The sequence below is a fragment of the Mixophyes fleayi genome, chromosome 2 (genome assembly GCF_038048845.1).
Source record: "Mixophyes fleayi isolate aMixFle1 chromosome 2, aMixFle1.hap1, whole genome shotgun sequence".
NCBI lineage: Eukaryota > Metazoa > Chordata > Amphibia > Anura > Limnodynastidae > Mixophyes > Mixophyes fleayi.
The window spans coordinates 316,733,326-316,753,027 of NC_134403.1; the positions used below are offsets into that span (position 1 = coordinate 316,733,326).

Here is a 19,702-nt window from a genome sequence, read left to right on the forward strand (position 1 = left end):
AAGAGAAGATGTCCCCTTTTGAGTAAAATTAAATTTTACATAGTACCTTATGCTCCATGTATGTGTATAAAAAGTGTTTTCAGTGCTGCCTTTGTCTGGCAGAGAACATAGAAACACAGCACATGCAGATGCTAAATATGGGTTAAGAGTCAGATCTACTGAAAAGGTGCTAGAATATTTTAAAATGTGAAGATTCTGGAGGTGAGATCCTGATGCTGAGTGCGGGGTGCGTGTCCACACGAAACACAACATCGCTGCCATGTCGTCCGCTGCTCAATACCACAATTTGATGTATAATACAGAGGGGGGGGGGGGGGGCAGGTGCAGGATGATGTGATTGGCTGTGAGTCAAATCATTAAGCTCTGCCCCCACCCACAATATGTGGGAGCTAGCACTGATCTACCGTAATAACCCCTAGGAGTCTCCTGGACATTCCGGGAGAATAGCCAACTATGGATAATGCACCATCATTTTCATCATTACTTGTAAAATTGATTTGATCATTGTTTTCCTTTTTAATGCCTTTCTCTCTTTCTGTATTTAACGAGCAGTGATAATTATTTACCAGCCACTTATGAAGCATTGACATTCACTTTCAAATCAGTGGGCTACTTTGTGAACCAGCAGAGAGGTTTATCCAAATGTTTTTCCGACGTCTGAGTTTTTTCTTGGATCCAGTTGAATGTTTCTGCTATCTAACCTATGGAGGGTCTGTTCATCTCTTCTTATGGCCATGAATTACTATTTCTTTTCTTTGAAAAATCTCTTCTGTTTTTTTTGGATGCCTTTAAATAAAATGTGGTTTACACAAACTGTTTCATTATTAACTCTGCACAAAAATAGCTTTTATTAAGTCTGTAGTGCTGTTGAGATGGAAAAAATACTCCCTTTTGTTAAGTAGGATTTGTTTCCATCTGGCTAAGGGTATATGCAGATGAATTATGTCACGTACACACTCTCAGTCAGGGCTGCCAAGAGGAATTCAGGGCCCCGGTACAAAAAATTCATGGGGCCCCCCTTATAGTTGAGCGGCGCAAAATTTTTCATGGGTATGATGACACGATTGGGGGTGTGGCTATGCACCATTGGGGTGTGGCTAGCACATCAAAATCACTAGGTCCTGAATTCACTGGACCGTGACATTTGTACAAGCACTCCTGACTTTCAGGCCATCTAGCACCCTTGTGTAGTATAGGAAGAATGCAGTGTGTACAGAAAGAGTTCAGTCTTGGCCTGCGCTCACCAAACACTCACCAAACATTGCCATTGTCCCTACTGGAATCACAACATTTCACAACTATGCTGCTCTGTCCTACCTGTTCTTCTCACTTTTACCACATGTGGCTGCTGGTTTCTTTAGTTGTGGCTTGTCCGGATCCTGGAATGTTGGAGGACCTATTTGGAAAAAAAATGGCTACGTTTAGAAAATTACAGCCAGCCCCACCGTTAAATCAATAGCATCCATGAATAATAATTAGGCCTTCCTCCAGCCCCAACATTAAAATAGTATTCCCATTACCCCGCAAACACAATAGCAACCATTAATTATATATACAGATCTCTTTGTATGCAGTCCCCCTCTCTCTGTGTGTGTGTGTGTGTGTGTGTGTGTACAGTTCTCTCTTTATATGCAGTCCGTGTGTGTGTGTGTCACACCCGTTTTTTAACCCCTCTACCTCACACACACTACATTGCCAAAAGCTCCGTGCCATCACACACACATTACTGTGCCCCTTTATCATCACCACGCTATGCCCCCTTATGATCACACTGTACCCTCCATGCTGCCTTTGCCCCTTTCTTCATCCCCCTGTGCCATGCTGCCTTTTCCCCCCTCCTTTCATCATCCCCCTGTGCCATGCCTTTGTTCCCCTTTCTTTAACCCCCATGCCATGCTGCTTGTCCCTCCTTTCTTTAACCCCCTGTGCCTCTCTACGTTTCTCCTTCCTTTCTTTAACCCCCTGTGCCATACTGCTCTTGCCCCTCTTCTCTTTAACCCCTCTGTGCCATGCTGCTCTTGTTCCTCTTCTCTTTAACCCCTCTGTGCCATGTTGCTTTTGTCCATCTTTTCTTTAACCCCTCTGTGTCAAGCTGCCCCCCCCCCCATTTTTTAACCCCTGTGTAAAGCTGCCCCCCCATTTTTTAACCCCTCTGTGTATAGCTGCCCCCCCCCCCGTTTTTTAACCCCTCTGTGTAAAGCTGCCCCCCCTGTTTTTTAACTCCTCTGTGTAAAGCTGCCCCCCGTGTTTTTTAACCCCTCTGTGTAAAGCTGCCCCCCCGTTTTTTAACCCCTCTGTGTAAAGCTGCCCACCCCCCGTTTTTTAACCCCTGTGTAAAGCTGCCCCCCCTCCCCCATTTTTTAACCCCTCTGTGTAAAGCTGCCCCCCCCCATTTTTTAACCCCTCTGTGTAAAACTGCCCCCCCCCCGTTTTTTAACCCCTCTGTGTAAAGCTGCCCCCCCCCTTTCCTTCCTTAACTTACCTTTTCTTCTCTCTTCTTTCATGGTCCTCTCTGTTGCTCTGTGCTCCATTGCTCCAGACTGACTGAATGCTGGGCGTGACATGATGACGTCACACCCGGCATTCAGTCAGTCTGGACCAATGGAGCACAGAGCAGCAGAGAGGAGGGACGCCGGCGCCGCGATCACGTGAGTATGTTTTGTTGTTTTTTTTTAACTACTCTGCTCATCCCCACCAACGGCCGAGGCCCCCCCCCCCCCCGCCGCAAAAAAAGAATAATTTTTTTTTAAAAAAATGTAGTTTTCAAAAAAAAAATCGTCAGTGCTAGGGCCCGGGTAATTAGTACCCGCCCCCCCCCCCCTCTCGGCGGCCCTGCTCTCAGTATAAGTGACTTGTGTACTCTTTCCCCACAATGCTCAATACACAGCTTTTGCATAGCTTACATAAAAGTGGAATCACACCACAAGAGTCCACACACTGTACCTGTCGAGGCTAGTTCAACTCTAACTATATTTCAGGGATGAGAAATACGCTTTATTCATCCTTCTATCTATATGGATACAAGTAATTCTATGTCCCAATAACAAAAACATATTCATATTTTGTCCTCTGCAATGTATTTTCCTACATACAATATACAGTATATCTTACATTCTTATGTGCTATTTTGATTTACTTTTAAAACAACAGTTTGTCAGTTTGTCAATCAAGTCATAAATAGAGGTAAGCGAATGAATCCATTAAAAGATTAAATGTGTATGATGAAATTCGGGTCCAACAAATACATTTCCTAATTATCCCCGATTCAGAGGTGATTCGGAGGATAAAGTATGAGCTATACCTGTCAACCAAATGTAGAAGAAACAAGCATCGTGCAGCAGACACCATCACATGACCATACCCATATTAAAGTAGCATGTAGCCAGTATCATACTCATTCTTCCTCTTTGTAGAATAGTGAAACTTCTTTTACAAATGTGGACGCCAACTATCCTACAAAGAGGAAGAATGAGTATGAAACTGGCTACATGCTACTTTTATGTGGGTATGGTCATGTGATGATGCTCTACATTTGGCGTCCTACACATCTATACCTATGAATCACATTCACTGCTGCACACACATGCAGATAGTGGACACACAAAATGGAAACACCAATATATAGTCAGTTAATAATGCTTTGGGCCACCACGTCAGGCCAGTATGACCTGTATGTGTAATGGGAGTAAGTCTTCCCATATCTGTAATTGTCCAGGAGGGATGCAGAAACAATTGTTCCACAAGAAAGTCACTCAACAGATGCCTGGTTGATGGTGGTGGAAGCCATTGTCTCAGGTGTTGTTCCAGAATATGCCATAATTGCTTAATTAACTGAAAAAACTTTCACATGTGGATCGCATCAATGTTATACTCATCAAACCATTGGGTGACCAAACAAGCTCTGTGGATGGGGAAATTGTCTTCCTGGTAGACAGTCCCTTTCTGTCAGAAAATAAATAATGCAACATAAAATGTAGATGGATATTCAGTACCATTAAGTAGCAATTAGCATTGACCTTACCTTCTAAGAGAATGATAACTGCATACAAATCTTGCCAGGAAAATGAGCCCCACAACATCACAGAAGCATTACAACACTTTACTGCTGGAAACAAGCACTCAGGGATGTCGTATTTTTTTAGGTTGGCTGCACACGTGCTCTCATCCATTTGTTGACAACATGGTGAAAGTCGATCATCTGAACATATCGCGCTCATTCAGTGATTGGCAGTCCATTGTCTGTGCTCTTTGCATCACTGAGCTCACAAACATTAATTCCTGTTTTTCACTCAAATACTAAAGTATTTTGCCATATGTGACAAAGTTGATAGTGCAATAGTTACACTGCAGTAACAGCTCACAATATATTTTATGTCTTTCATGTATTGATCATATTGCTGTTTAAAAACAGAAATATGCAACATTTTACTGTAATGCAAGTGAAGGAGGAGGTATCAGGATTATTGTGAAGGAGCGACCCCTCACTCCTATGACAGTCCAGCGTGCTCGTAAGCAGATTTTCTAGTTGGCCAGAAACCCTCCTGGCCTGGGCATCTGGTCCGTTCCCTCCCTTCCTCCTGCTCTGTGTGCCGACCCCTTTCTCCCCAACTGACAGCATGCTACACATGAGCAGGCAGAAGAGACAAGGCCGGCAGCAAGATACTGCAACAACTGGAAGAATGTAAGCGTGTGTGTGTGTGTGTGTTTGTGTGGCTTTTAATGTAAGTGTGAGCGGAAGGGTGAGGGAGGTGGCTTTTAATGTAAGTGTGTGTGGGAGGAAGGGGTTTTCAATGGAAAAATCTGCAGGGGCCCCGTCCCTGGCCCTCACTGCCAACCATTGTTTTTTCAGTTTTTTAACCTAAAATGTGTTATATTTTTTCTTTTTTTATATTATTCTTTACCGGGGGGGATGGGGGGGTGTGGTAGGGTGTATTGGGTGACTCCGTCCCCTTTGTTTGTAGGCAGAGCAGGCTATTTGAAAAAAAAAACAACTCATCTCTGCTCCGTTCGTACTGAATGTTGGAGCGTCGCAGAGAGGACTCAGACAGAGAAGGCAGAAGAGATGAAAGGAAAGAAGCCACAGTATGATCATAAGGAGGCACAGAGTGGTGATGATGAAGGGGCACAGTAATGTGTGTGTGATGGCACAGGGGGCTTGTGGCAATGTAGTATGTGTGAGGTAGGTGTTGTCTAATTAATGGGCGCTATTTTGTTTGTGGGGTGATGGTGGGGCAATTTAATAGTGGGGACTATTAATTTAAGATGGGGTGGTTTGGGTGCTATTGAATGTGGGGGTAGGTTTGGGGAGAATGTGGTCTCTATCAAATGTGACTATGAATTATTTAATGGCAGTGATGGTTGCGGGAAATATATATGAAATGTAAATACTATTAATTTATTCCTGGGGCTGTTTGCAGGGAGGGAAATAGGTTTATTTGTTAAATGGGAATACAATTATTTTAATGTAGGGGCTGGATTAAGGCTTAATTATTACTCGTAGGTGCTATTGATTTAACGTCGGGGTTGGTTAGAATTTTCTAAATGTATACCTTTTTTTTCAAATAGGGCCCCCAACCTTCCAGGATCCAGACAAGCCGCAACTAAAGAAACCAGCAGCCACAGGTGGTGAAAGTGAGAAGAACAGGTAGGAGAGAGCAGGACAGTCTGTTAAATGTTTTGATTCTAGTGGTACAATTTCAATTTTTGGTGAGTGTTCTGCTCAATGTAAGAGGCAGGCCAAGACTGTGAACTCTTTATGTACACACTGCATTCTTTATATACTGCACTATGGTGCTAGATGTCTTGAAAGTCAGGAGTGCTGGGACATATGTCACACTCCGGTGAGCGGGAACTGCACCCTTGTGCCAATGGTTTGCACAACAATGCAGGTTTTTTTTTCTGTATGAGGGTGGCCTAATACCTATACTGATTTAATATGAATGATATTAATTTAATGTTGGGTCAGGTTGGGGGAAAATAAGTCTTTTCATTAAATGTGAATTCTATTAACTTAATGTTGGGTCAATTTGGGGGATATAGTTTTATTAAATTTGAATGCTATTAATTTAATGTTTGGGCTGGTTGCAGGAAGGCCTAAGTAGTAGAAGTGGGTGCCTTGACTTGATGTTAGCTATGTAGCTTAAGACACCAGCAGGTAGTGAAAACTGCATAAACAGGAGAGAGCAGGACAGTCTGCCAACTGCTTCTGGTGGGTTTGAAGAGCATTCTAGTGCTAAAATCATAGCTGCCACACTGCTAATGTGCCTTTGTATTTTATACATGTGTGTGCTAAGGATGCTTGGGGTGCAGGTGGGCTTTATAAGGCCAGGCCTTATAGCTCTTCTCTTATTCTTGGATTCAGATGCACAAAATACACTTGGGGGACATGTGACGTTTGTGGTACATAAGAGGAAATAACAGAGTTTGCATAGGTGGTGCTTAAGGAGAATGTATCATCATAATCATCATCATCATCATCATCATCAACATTTATTTATATAGCGCCAGCAAATTCCGTAGTGCTTTACAATTAGGAACAAACATTAATAAGACAATACTGGGTAATACATACAGACAGAGAGGTAAGAGAACCCTGCTCACAAGCTTACAATCTATAGGACAATGGGAGTTTGAAACACAAGGGCATGTGCTAGATCAGATTGCACAATGGACCAGCAAGAATGCAAAGGTAAAAGTATTGAGTGGGCTGCGTGTGTGGCAATGTTGGTCAGAGGGTTGTTGTCTTGTGTAGTGGGTGGTAATAGGGTAATCTAGGGAGATTAAGATGGTAGTTGAGGAATATCATAAGCTTGTCTGAAGAGGTGGGTTTTCAGAGAAAGCTTGAAGGCTTGAAGACTAGAGGAAAGTCTTACTGTACGAGGAAGGGAATTCCACAAAGTGGGTGCAGCCCAAAAAATGTCCTGTAACCGAGAATGGGAGGATGTGACGAGAGTGGAAGAGAGACGTAGATCTTGTGCAGAACGGAGGTGTCGAGTTGAGAGATATTTTGAGAAAAGTGAGGAAATGTATGTCGGGTGCAATTTTGTTGACGGCCTTGTATGTTAGTAGAAGACATTTATATTGGATTCGTTGAAATACAGGCAACCAATGTAGAGACTGACAGAGTGGCTCAGCAGAGGAAGAATGGTTTGCAAAAAAAATCAATCTAGCCGCTGCGTGCAAAATAGATTGTAGGGGTTCAAGTCTGACTTTGGGAAGACCAGTAAGAAGGGAATTGCATAATCAATGCGGGAGATGATGAGTGCATGAATTAAGGTTTTTGCGGTGTCTTGTGTGAGATATGTGCATATTCTGGAAATGTTCTTTAGGTGTATGTAATATGATTTAGATATAGAGTTGATGTGGGGAATAAACGACCGTTGTGAGTCAAGGATTACACCTAGGCAACAAGCTTGCGGGGTGGGATTTATGGTCATGTTATCAACAGAAATAGAAATGTCAGACAGGAAGCTTCTGTTTTTGGATGGGAATATTATTAATTCAGTTTTTGAAAGATTGAGTTTGAGTTGTCGAGAAGACATCCAAGATGAAATGGCAGAAAGACAGTCAGTAACGCGAGACAACACAGATGGTGAAAGATCAGGAGAGGATAGATAGATTTGTGTATCATCCGCATAGAGATGATACTGAAATCCAAAGGAGCTTATTAGTTTTCCAAGAGAAGTGGTATAGATAGAGAGTAGTAAATAATGGACTTTGCATTTGTGGTAAAAATGGACTATGTGTAGGTGATAATTGCCAGTAATTGTATTAAACAATGATTTATACTGGAAGCAGTGTAGTCAGGGTTAGATCACCCATTAGACAACCTAGACCTCTGTCTCTGGGTTAGCGTGCCTAGGTCATCTAGAGGGTGATCTGCATTAAGGGCATAACTGGGCCCACTCATAGACGCACATACATGAGAAAGGTACTTCATAGTTGCCTACTCTCCCTGAATGTCCGGGAACCTCCTGGGAGAGCAGGGCAACCTCCAGAATTCTGCCCGCTTCATTGGTGAAAATGGGTGGGGCTAATCTCATCATCCTGACCCCACCCCCTGCTACAATAGGACAAAATTGGTATTGTATTGCGGGGGTGGGGGCTGGCCCAATGACACAATTAGCGTGGTCACGCCTCCAATACACTACCAACTTTTGATATCTCCCGGAGGGTTGATCTCCAAAGTTAGCAAGTATGAGGTACTTATGCACACATTTGTTATGCCCGTTTCTACCGTCACCAATAAAAATTGTCCAATGCGATTATGTGGTTCCAACGCAAGAGATTTAATAGCAAAATATATCAAAATACAAGAAGTATAACCAATACATTACGCTTGCGCACTGGATCCAGTAACAGTCATTCAATCCTGAAGTCTGTGGTCAAAAAGAGTGAGTGATACTGTCCAGTGTCTTTTTATGCAGTTTGAGTTGACAAAAAAACAGTGATGATGTCACAATGTACACAACGATAACTAAAAGAGTTCATATTGGTTCAGGGCTTGTGATGTTACAGTAGAATGCTGGTTATAGGTCAGTTCAAATGATTCTTCTCCAAAGATGGGGGCAACTCACTTCAACAGCTGCATTAATGTCTTGCCTCAGGGAACTGCCAAAAATCTAGTTTAAACTAACCCATCAATAGGGTACTTGTGAGAATTAATCTTAAACTAATCATAGCTAGCAACCGCTATGTGCGATCGCTTCTCCAATGATACCGGATTCTTGTTGGTAAAATGTGAATATAAAACCAAACACCATATATTTCTTAGGACCTGAACCATAAATACCTTTAATGTAGGTTTATATTTGTGTAAATAATCTCTAATTCATAATAATAAAAGAATGTGAGTTGGAACTTTATTAAGTGTGAACTATTTACAAATGTAGGTGTGAATGTAAATGTATTTGCTTTGTTTACCTGCCCGATTTCGCAATTAAACTATTACAATCGATATTTATTCATTTAGAACGACTTCATCCAATTATTCGACACATTATAAACATCTATAAAACAGGCAATGAATTCAGAGTCAAGGAAAATCGATAATGTATTGTACCATCTATGCCAAACTATTTGTATTATGTGTAAGGTTGTTAGTGAAGATTATGTTAATTAAAATATGCTATTTTACATTAAGCTATACATTTTTATGTAACCTTTCCTGATATAAGTATCATTGTCCTTGTCATGTGTTATGTGTATCTAATACCCCGTAACACTGCCTCAAAAATCCGGGTTATTGCCGGGGCTTGGTCCGACGACCTGGGACGAGGCTGAGTGTGAACGGGTCCCTTTCATCTACCCGGGTCAGATAACCTGGGAATTAGACCCGAGTCTTTTGCTTGGTTATTCCCAGGTCCGACCCAGGAAGATGCCAGTCTGAACGGTGAGACCTGGGTTGAAAAACCCAGATCTCACCAAAAACTATTGAATGTTAAAAAAAATCAACATAACAAGAGGAGCCAATCAAAGCTCCTCTTGTGATGTTGCCAGGAAGACCCGGGCAGACCAGGGTTCATTGTGAACCCGGTCGAAACCGTGAATTTGCTGGAGTGGGAGACTTTGTCACCTGGCAATATCCTGGGTTCATATACCCGGGATATTGCCGGTGCGACAATGTGAACGCAGTAAAAGTATATATGATTTGATATGATTAAATATATAGCAGAATTTGTGTGGAAGTGCTTCATCTAGGATGTGTGCTGAGTTGTGCATGTGAATGATATATAGTGATACATGCATCTAAATCAAAGCTATTTCAGAGCAGAAAATAAATCATATCTCTTGTGTAACTGGAAACCCCTTTTGTGAGTGGTTAATTAATTAAATTAGCTATTTAATGGTTCTAAAGTGTTTGCATTGTTATTAGCTCTCTTTTACAGCATTATTCATTGCTTTAGAGAAAAGATGCAGAATCTGCAACTGAATGCTACATTGCCCTTGTGTAATTACTCTCATCCAGACTAATTGTAAACTACACCAGTCTGTATGAATGGACATTTATGATTGAGTGGTGTATTATTTAGTCATTTATAAAGTGTTTTATCAGGATCAACCTAATTTTCAAATATATGCCGGATACCTCAAATACAATTGTGACCTAGTTACAGACCGAAGGTGTTAGCCATTACAATCGTCAACATGATTTTAGAACCGAGTGACTAAAGGTTTGAAAGTTTTTAGGGAGGTGGCAGTTTTAAATGACTTAAGTGTTTGTAAGTAGGTCTAGATTCCTCCAAAGTTTGTCAATTAAATAACACCCAGGGCCACCATCAGGAAAGGAACGGGGGGTACTGTTGTACCGGGCTCAGGCTTACCAGCAGGCCTGGCGGCAGCGCAACACAAACTTACCAGCATGACAGCCAGGCAGCAGAATGCGATCGCAGGGGTGGAGGAATCATTCCCCTGCAATCATGTGATCTGCCTGTGACAGCCAGGCAGCTGCCAATCATGATTGAGACCTGACCTGACGTCACACCACTGTTCCCGCCGCCGCAGAAGAAGAGGGAGCAGCGAGCAGCAGCTGCAACATCTCAAACTGTAAGTATATTTTAAAGAATTTTTTTTCAGGTTTTTCTGTTTGGGGGGGGGGTGGTTTGCTCATCGGGGGGGGGGGGGGAGGGGCCCGCGTCATTTGTACTGGGCCCCATGATTTCTGATGTTGGCCCTGATAACACCCCATGAGAATCAGGCCAATCACAATGCATACAATGGAAAGCTGTGCTGTTTTCCAAAGATGACAGTATGCAGGAGTACAGATGCCACATTGTTCCTTCATATACAACACAAAATAGACATCGTGTGATATTTATAGGACAGAAAGACATAAAAGACTGAGGCAATTTTCATACTTGTGTATACATATCATACCTAAATAAATCAGTTTTTTTATGAAGCAATAATAAACTGCAATAATTCCATCATTCTGAAATGCTCCAATAGCTCATACCAATATAGTGCCTACTTATCTTACTATGACCTTTCATATTCATTGTGTGCCTCTCATGATTAAACTTCAGAAAGAAAGTACAGCCTATGCTTTTATATATTGCTGAGAAAAATGACAGTGGTCATTTCATTAAAACAATTTTCTGCACAATAAAGTAATTTTTTATAAATTGTTCCAGCAATTACCCACTACTCTGCAATTTCTTTGGTCATCCCTTTGATCGTGCTCCTAAAATAACATTAACAATCTAATTTTTGGATTTCTGCTATCTACAAAATCCTACTCTCAGATTATGATGACAGGAACAGCTGAAATTAGGTGGGTGTTGAGGTCACTTTTCTTATACTGTAGTGCAAGTAAATGATTATAGCGTGTATGGAGTCACAGAGCTGGCCTGCAAACTCCTAACTCTCCTGTATTTCACTAGTGCTGCAACACTGACATCCTGTTTCCCTTCTTTTCTCATAATCTCTGCTCACGCTTGCCCTCATGCCTTTACCCATGCTGCACCTGTTCGACCTCACTCCGGTACTTTATTTATTTAACTTCAAATCCTTCAAATGTTCCCTTAGTTTCTAGGAGGTCTATTTATCAATAACAGGTGATATGAAAGATTTTCTATCAATGCTTATTGCAGTTATAGAACATTGTCTTTCTCCCAACTTAACAATACAATTTTGCCGGGGCAGCTGAATGATACTCAGCTCCCTAGCGATACTGGCTATTACCACTTTGCCAGCCAGCAAATGGCCTACCATGTCAAGGCTGAGCTGCTGTAGCTCCTAGACGTTTCCCGTTCACAATAACCACACTTACAGAGGACTAGGGCAGCTCCAGCATGACAGAAATTTGACAAACTGACTTGTTGGAAAGGTGTCATCCTATGATAGAGCCACATTGAAAGTGACTGAGGTCTTCAGTACGATCCAATGTACTGATAATGTTTGACTATGGAGATTGCATGGTTGTATTCTTTATTTTATTCACCTATTAGCAATGGATGTGGCTGAGATGGCCAAACAGATAAATTGGAAGGGGCGCCCACATCTATATGTAAAGCCCCCTCTGGAGAGTTTAGGCCACTCCCCTGGGTGACTACAGGTGAGGGTCACCAGCAGGGTGAGCTGGTGCTGAGGTGTGGGCCTTGTTAGCAGTGGGTGTAGCCTAGGAGTGCAACGGCCGCATTTCTAAGTGGTAGGAGGCAAGCAGCGTTGACACGAAAGTGCCTGACACAGCCGCTTGGTATGTGTGCTAAATGAAAAAACAGTCAGTATTAATCTTATGTGCAAAACAGAAAACTAATTCTTACCCCTTGCATTGTAACATGGTTTTGTCCAGGAGACTTAAATAAGAAACTTCTTATTTAAGTTCCTTAATGAATCAGACCCTAGAAGTGAAAGGATTCACCTCCTAGTCCAGAGAGAACCCCTGAGACCCAGAGTGAGTTGTACTTGACCGCCATTAGCAAACTAGTTGAACAATTGGGGAACATGCAGCCTGAAGGATGCTGCAGGAGATTAAGGCCTCTCTTGGATATAAGCACTGTCCATATTGATGATGTTTACTGAAGATGTATATAAGATGTAGACGGAAACCGCCTCACAGTACTTGGGGGAGTGGCATTGTTCAGAGCAAGAAAAAAGTCAGTAGTTACGGGAGCGATTAAGAGGACCAGCAATGGAGATAGTAAAAGCCACCAGAAGGAGTAAGCTGCAAGGTACGTCCTTTGACTACTTGGCTGCCTTAGACTGAGTTTATGGGATTAAAGAAGATATTACCTTTGTACTGTTTCAGGCACACATAACAAGATCTGAGGGAGAAGTTATACTGTTATGTGTACCAATTGGACAAAAAAATAAACCAGGTCATGGAGAAAGGCGGCATGAGCCTGACAGAAATGGATAGAGGCCACATCAATCAATTGATGAGGGGGGCATTGAGCCAGGACCTCCTGTTGCAGAAACTATGGTGCCTTACAATAGAAACAGTACACACACTCTTACAAAAGTAGTGAAATAAATCTAAGAAGAAAAAGCTGTAATCGTGTTAGGACTCTGTCCTTATTTTGAATCAGACCTGCGGTACCTCTGTGCTATCAGGGGTGTTTCTGTTATACTCTGACATTTTCTCCACACCTGCAGGAGTTAATATCACTCCCCTGTTTAGTCACCTGCCCCTGCATCATTGACTATTTATTCCTGCCCCTCACCATGCACCTTGCTGTTTATTGATTGTTTTCCCTGAATAATATTCTATTATGTTCCAGCCGTTCTGATCTTACAATCCTGTGCCTTGGATATCCTGCTAATCAGTGTTCTGTTTACATCAGTCCTTGGACCTGGCTGATTACCATCAATACTAGCTCACAGTTTGTATGCATTTCCCAGAGTTAAAAGTTTACCTATTTCTATGTTTTTCCTGCATTTCCTGGGACAGTCTGCTTTTCAGAATTTTGGTTTCCTCAGTTTACCTGCTATTCAGTCAGATTTTTGTTTGTTTGTACTCTGCATTATCTAGACTGTGTTTTTTGCTTTAATAAAACTGTTTATATTTCACCATACTCCTGACTCCATAGCTATCTTTACAAGTATCCAGTTATCTTAACAAATTGAAGCCAGAGAGAGTGGTGAAGAAAGCAAAGGCTGTCAGCTTGAAACTGGAAGTCAGTGCTAGAGAAGCAGAGTTAATGAAGAACCTACATGAACAAAAAGAACAAAAGGACAGATTATTGACAAAAAGGCCAAATATGCCATGAGAGTGACTGTCCAAGGCAGCTAGCAAGATATTCCCCTCTTTAGTGGAATCAACGAGAGCTGCCACAATACCCTCCAAGCCGTGACAGGCCATGGGATAAGGGGACCAGGAGACCAAATGCTGGCTCCCCTAAAGAAATTTCAAATTAATTCTGTGGCCTAATGGGCCACAGGGGGCCCACAGCCGGAACAATTTAATCCAACCCCTATCAACATGATGGGCACTTTGAGCAATAGCAGGAAGGTGCGTTGGAGCAGACGCATTAGCCAGCGTGTGCACCCTTACAATTGCTCCAGGAATTAATCCATTGTCAGGTCCTATAAAGATATATCACTGAGAGCATCTCCTACCCATTGGAAGAGAGGTGCAGTATTCAAGTGAATATAAAGAGAATAGGTCCAGATCACCTGATTGGAGGAGACCTAGTAGGCTACATCATCTGCAAAGTCAAAAGAATGTCTTGGAAAGTCAAAGAGATGAGGACAGTGAAGATAAATGGGTCTGTCACGACTGAGTATAGCGTACCTGCTATCGTTGGCACTACTCGGAGGAAGGTGCGGAGTCTAACTTGCCCCTGGTGTTCACCAGGGACCCCCGCAAGGAGGTATGGACTCAGCTGCAGGGAACACGCAGGTCGCGGTCCTTCCACGAGTCAGATAGCGAAGCACGAGAGAAATGTCAGACAGGCCGGTTCGGCAATGATGCGGGCAATGCAGGTACACAAGGAGAATCCGAAGGGGTGGTGAGTCAAGCCGGGTCGGTAACGTTCTGACAGCGAGGTACAAAAGGGAGATCCAAAAGGGTAGTCAAGGCAATCCGGGTCACAATGGTCACAGGCAATATGGCAATAGTCTGGAGACAGGCAAAAGGTCAGGAGACAGACAATCACAGGAACACTGGAACACTGGAGGACAGGAAAGGACCTGAAACTCTGGCACAGGAGGTGGGATCCAGAGAGGCTTAAATAGTACTGCTAGCCAATAGCCTCAGCACCTGTAGTGCTGTCATAGTTCCAGTGCCGTAGCGCTTGTCATACTTTAGCGCCGTAGCGCTACCTTCATGCCTAGCAATGGGAACGCTTCCAGGTCTGTAGCCGGCGGGCCGAGCGGAAGTGACGCGTCTGTTTGCTAGGCAACCAGACGCGCTATGCGGACGGGCAGGCGGCCGCCGAACGGCGCCTGACAGGGTCTATGATATACCTCAAATTTTGACAGAAGTTCCTGAAGTGAAGGAAAAGAAGAGGAGGCCCACTAGGTCTAGTAGAGGAGCTTAGAGAGGAAGAGAGAACTAGAAGGGAAGTCTTCAGCCATATACCAGTGCAGGGAGAAGACACTTGTAAAAGTGTTGCCATGGAAATTGGTGACAGGAGAGAGTTTGAACAACTAGACGTGGTGTCAAGAGAGAGGATGGGGACCTACCAACTCAGGCCAGACCCAAACAAGCTACCAGGACCCCCATGATTCTAACATATATGTTAGGAAGAGCCAGGGTCAATATGTGTATGAATGTAAGTGTGAATGGGCAGAATATACTAACCCATGATTATTTTCTAGGTGTTGAACCCACAATCAAATATTATTATTATCTTTTATTTGTAAGGCGCCACAAAGGGTCCGCAGCACCATACATAGAGCTTGGCGAAACAGTACAGGGTGACAATACATGGCATACTAGGTAGTACAAAACAAAGTGCAGTAAGCAAAGTGTAATAAGTATAGACAGAGAGCAATATCTATAAAAAAGTACCAATTTAGCAGAGAGAAGTACATAGGGTTAAAAGGTAAAAGTGAATTCCAATCTACAGATAAGAAGGAGAGAGGTGGGGGAATGAATAAAGGGATGCGCCTGTGCCCTGTGCCCAATAGAGTGGGTAACACTTATAGGATCAGGGCAGAGATGGAGAAGGGGAGGCATTGGAGAAGAGAAAAGATGGGGACAGGAGTCAAGTGACGAAATGGAGAGAAGAGGCAGAGGGCTAAGGGCAAAGGAAAACACGCCGGTCTCCTGTGGCCGCCACTCAACTTGAACCGGGGAGATCCATCCAGAGAAGGGGGGCAACACGGGAGAAGTCTTGAATGCAGGAATGAGAGGTTGTGATCAGATGGGTGATAAGGCGACAGTCATTGCATGACCGCAGTGGGCGAGAATTAGTATGAGTGGAGATGAGATTGGAGAGATATGGAACAGTGGAATTAGAGAGGGCTTTAAAAGTCAGAATGAGGAGTTTGAAGAGGATTCTGAAGTGGAGGGGGAGCCATTGAATATAGACTGAAGAGGAGCGAGACGGGTGCGGGGGAGTCCAGTAAGGAGGAGTTTGCAGTAATCCAGGCTGGAGATGATCAGAGAGTGGATGAGGGTCTTGGTGGCCTCGGAGGAGAGGAAGGGTCTAATCCGGGCTATGTTGCGGAGATGGAAGTGGCAGGATTGGGCAAAGGACTGAATGTGAGGGGTGAAGGAGAGGAAGGATTCAAGGGTGACACCCAGGCATGGAACTTGGGGTGAAGAGGAGATGATGGTAGAACCAATAGTGATGGAGATGGTGCAAGGGGAGGAGTCACTAGAGGGGGGGGAGGATAAGTTCGGATTTGGCCATATTAAGTTAAGGGAAATGTTGGGCCATCAAGGAGTAAATGGCAGTGAGGCAAAAGGACACTGTATCAAGGATGGAAGGAGCAGAAAGGTAGATTTTGGGGTCATAGAGATGGTACTGGAAGCCAAAGGAGCTGATAAGATCACCCAGGGAAGAGATGTACAACAAAAAAAAGCAAGGATGGAGCACTGAGGGACACCTACGAGAAGTGGGGAAGAGTCGGAGGAGGAGCCAGAGAAAGAGACAGAGAAGGAGTAGTCAGAGAGCAGAGAGTTAGGAGTCAAACCAAGAAAGGACAGTGTCGGAAAGGCCAAAGGAATGAAGGGTATGCAGTGATATGGTACCGCCGAGTGGTGTAAACAGGACTAAGACTCCGATTCTTGATAGGCAGGCACAGGAGGGATGACACGGTAGTTGCACATGGGGAAAAGGAGGAAGCCCACACCACCCCAGAACTGTCCCCAGGCCTGACGGTGTCGGTGAAGGAAAGGATCCTATAGGAGAGTGCAGCAGGGGAAGCTGTATCAGAGGAGGAGCAATAAGCAGGGAGAGGGATCCAAACCAGGGAGCAGGGAGGAGCACGTGGAAAGCAGGCCCAGGCTGCCGGCTGCACCATCAGTGGCAATTAGAACCGGAGGAGCAGGCGAACTAGAACATTATATTCAAGTTCTGGAATAAGCTCTTACTACTACTTGCTTAAGACCTAGGGCCAACCAAGTATCTGTGAGTACCTGCCTCTGTAAGGCAAAGGGGATTGTTAGAACATTTTTGGGGGGAATTTTGACGTCTGGCTTCAAAGTCCCATGAATTCAAGGTGTTTTTTTGTTGTTTTTTTTTGTTCGAAGAGAAGGATTATTGGCTTAAAACAATTAATAATAGTGCTTAGAATAGATATTCCAAAATATTTAAGCTTGCAACTCCACCACTTAAGGGGATAATGTGCTTTGACCAGCATCGGAATGTAAAAGTTTAAGATCTCGCTTGTCAGTATTAATTTTGTATTCTGACAAGCAGGGCCTGATCAACCAATAGGCTGATCAGGCTGCAGCCTGGGGCGCTGGGACTTGGGGGGGCGCAACGTCGGCACCATGTAAAATTTATTTTTTACATTGGGTCGCTATGGGTGTATTAGCCTAGAGTGGCCAGAACCCTTAATCAGGCCTTGCTGACAAGGCAAGTTGATGTAGCATTCTATGATGTCTACTGCCTTATCTATACCATGGCCACATCTTTATGCTGCAACGTATTTTTGCTGCACTGTTATCTCAATGTTGTATTATAGCTGCCCATAACGTAAAACACATGCAACTGAAAATACATATAAAACTGCAGTTTTGCAGCCATAGTTACACCTACGTTTGAGCTGCATTTATTAATTATAGCCAGCTTTACATCAGGCCCTATGTTTGTAGAATCATATTGGTTTCTAGGGCTAATCTAGCAGAATACACTGCCAGATTAATTGGTGTCTGCTAATTCATGATTCAGATAATGGTTTACATATTGCATAGTACAAAGGAGGTGACAAAGGTTTAGATGGGCACATCTCAACCCCAAGACCACCTTAATTTCCCGCCAATTTAAAAAATGTGAAGGGCAATTGATGATAGTGACTAAATCCTTTATGCAGTGCTGCATAAAATTTGTATCTTCTACAAAAGTTGTATTGCTGAGTAGTACATTTTTTTTTTGACAAGTTGGCATGAGGTGTTATAAGGCTGAAGAATCGCCACAGACAAACCCTCCACATACAGGTCAGAGCATTTTCTCTAATACATTTTCTGACCTAACTTGAACTGAGTCCATTGTCAGAACAGCACAGTCATATAGGAAATCTGAGAAGTGAGTTAATCGTTAAACACAAATAGGCTTTGCAGGTTCCTTGCCAGAAGTACAGTTGCCAAGATAAAAAATATTCCAGGGACACTTTACTCACTCAGCATATTACATGTAATATTTGATATTGCCAAACAAATGGATTGCTGTATTTGTGATCAGGAGAGTGTTTGCATCACAAGAAACTACTATCTAAAGCAAAAGAATGATTCTAAATAAAAGATTTAGGGCCCAACGCTAAGTTGGAAGCAATTTCTGGAACATTTTTATTCTTGGGTTCAGAGTTACTGACCATTAGATAAAGTAGTAGATTTATCTTATTTCTTTTCTTTTCTTGTGAACATTGTATCTTTGTGAAAATTGTATTGTAGTGTTGTTGACTACAGTCCTTGATATCAAACACATCTTCTACACTGCCAGTCTATGCTGTCAAGTGTTCTTCTCTCAGCAGATTACTCTCTGTAGCATGGGATGGATGTCCCTAGAGACAAAGTGTAACTACTATGGTAACATCTGCTTGTGGGCTTGGCATCTGAGGGCTCCCCTCAATACCGGGCCCTGTGTAGTTCTATCCATGCTGCTGCGGGGCCCTGCTACCTTTTGCAGAATGGAGCTAAATGAGCCCCCTGCTGCGTAACAACGAACACAGCAAGCTAGTGAACTCTGGTGTTCCAGAAATGAAGACCAAAGCAGAGCTGCAGAGTGCCCAGCAAGGTAAGTGAATGGAGGGTGTCCTAAAATCCTTAGGGACCCCTTCAAATTTTTGTAATGAGCCTCTACAGTTCTAGTGTCACCCCTGTCTAGTTATATGTATAAACAAGCCATTCCTTATGCCATTCCACCCAATAATCCATCTTTTTGGCCCCATCGAGGTGAGCCAGTATAGCTCCTCTATCATGAGAGCCAAGGGAGAGTAAGTAGCAGTGCTGGTCGTCTGCATGATAAATAAGGAGTGGACTCAGAATCCTCCCAATTATGCTATGTTGAAATGGCCAGCTGTGACACAACCGAAAAATGCTTTTTTTTCATACAAAATAAGGTTTTCAAGAAAGTAAGTAATTAATTAATGGTTAATTAATGCATGTGTCTATACCTAGAGTAAAAACACAACAGAACATAGCAGAAACCTGGGGGTAAATGTATCAAGCTGAGAGTTTTTCGGCGGGTTTGAAAAACCAATCAGATTCTAGGTATAATTTATTTAGTATATTCTACAAAATGACAGCTAGAATCTGATTGGTTGCTATAGGCAACATCTCCACTTTTCAAACCCGCTGGAAAACTCTCAGCTTGATACATTTACCCCCAGGCTGTGCAAGTCAGGAACACAAAACTACAAAAGCAATGTCCATAAAACACCAAAAGAGAGGAACTTCCAAAGACAAGCAGAGGTCACAAGGCAGATGGCAATCTACAAAATAAGGACAAACAAGGTTCAAAACCAGTGCATACAAACACCATAGTGATTCCTTTAACAGAACAGCAAACTGCAGAGCAGATCACCGAATCTTGACACTTTGTCAAGGCAAAGTGGGCATTAAGAGGACTGTGCTTGATAGCTCAAATAA

The 19,702-nt window shown here is 43.0% G+C and overlaps 1 long non-coding RNA gene across 1 annotated transcript in view; it reads left to right on the forward strand.

Moving 5' to 3' along the window:
- The first annotated feature begins 2,604 nt into the window (after positions 1-2,604).
- The window catches only part of LOC142140448 (uncharacterized), an 80,306-nt gene continuing 63,208 nt past the window's right edge, over positions 2,605-19,702 (forward strand). The window contains exon 1 of the long non-coding RNA XR_012688487.1: positions 2,605-2,648. This is a non-coding gene — a long non-coding RNA (uncharacterized LOC142140448). The remainder of the gene's footprint in view (positions 2,649-19,702) is intronic.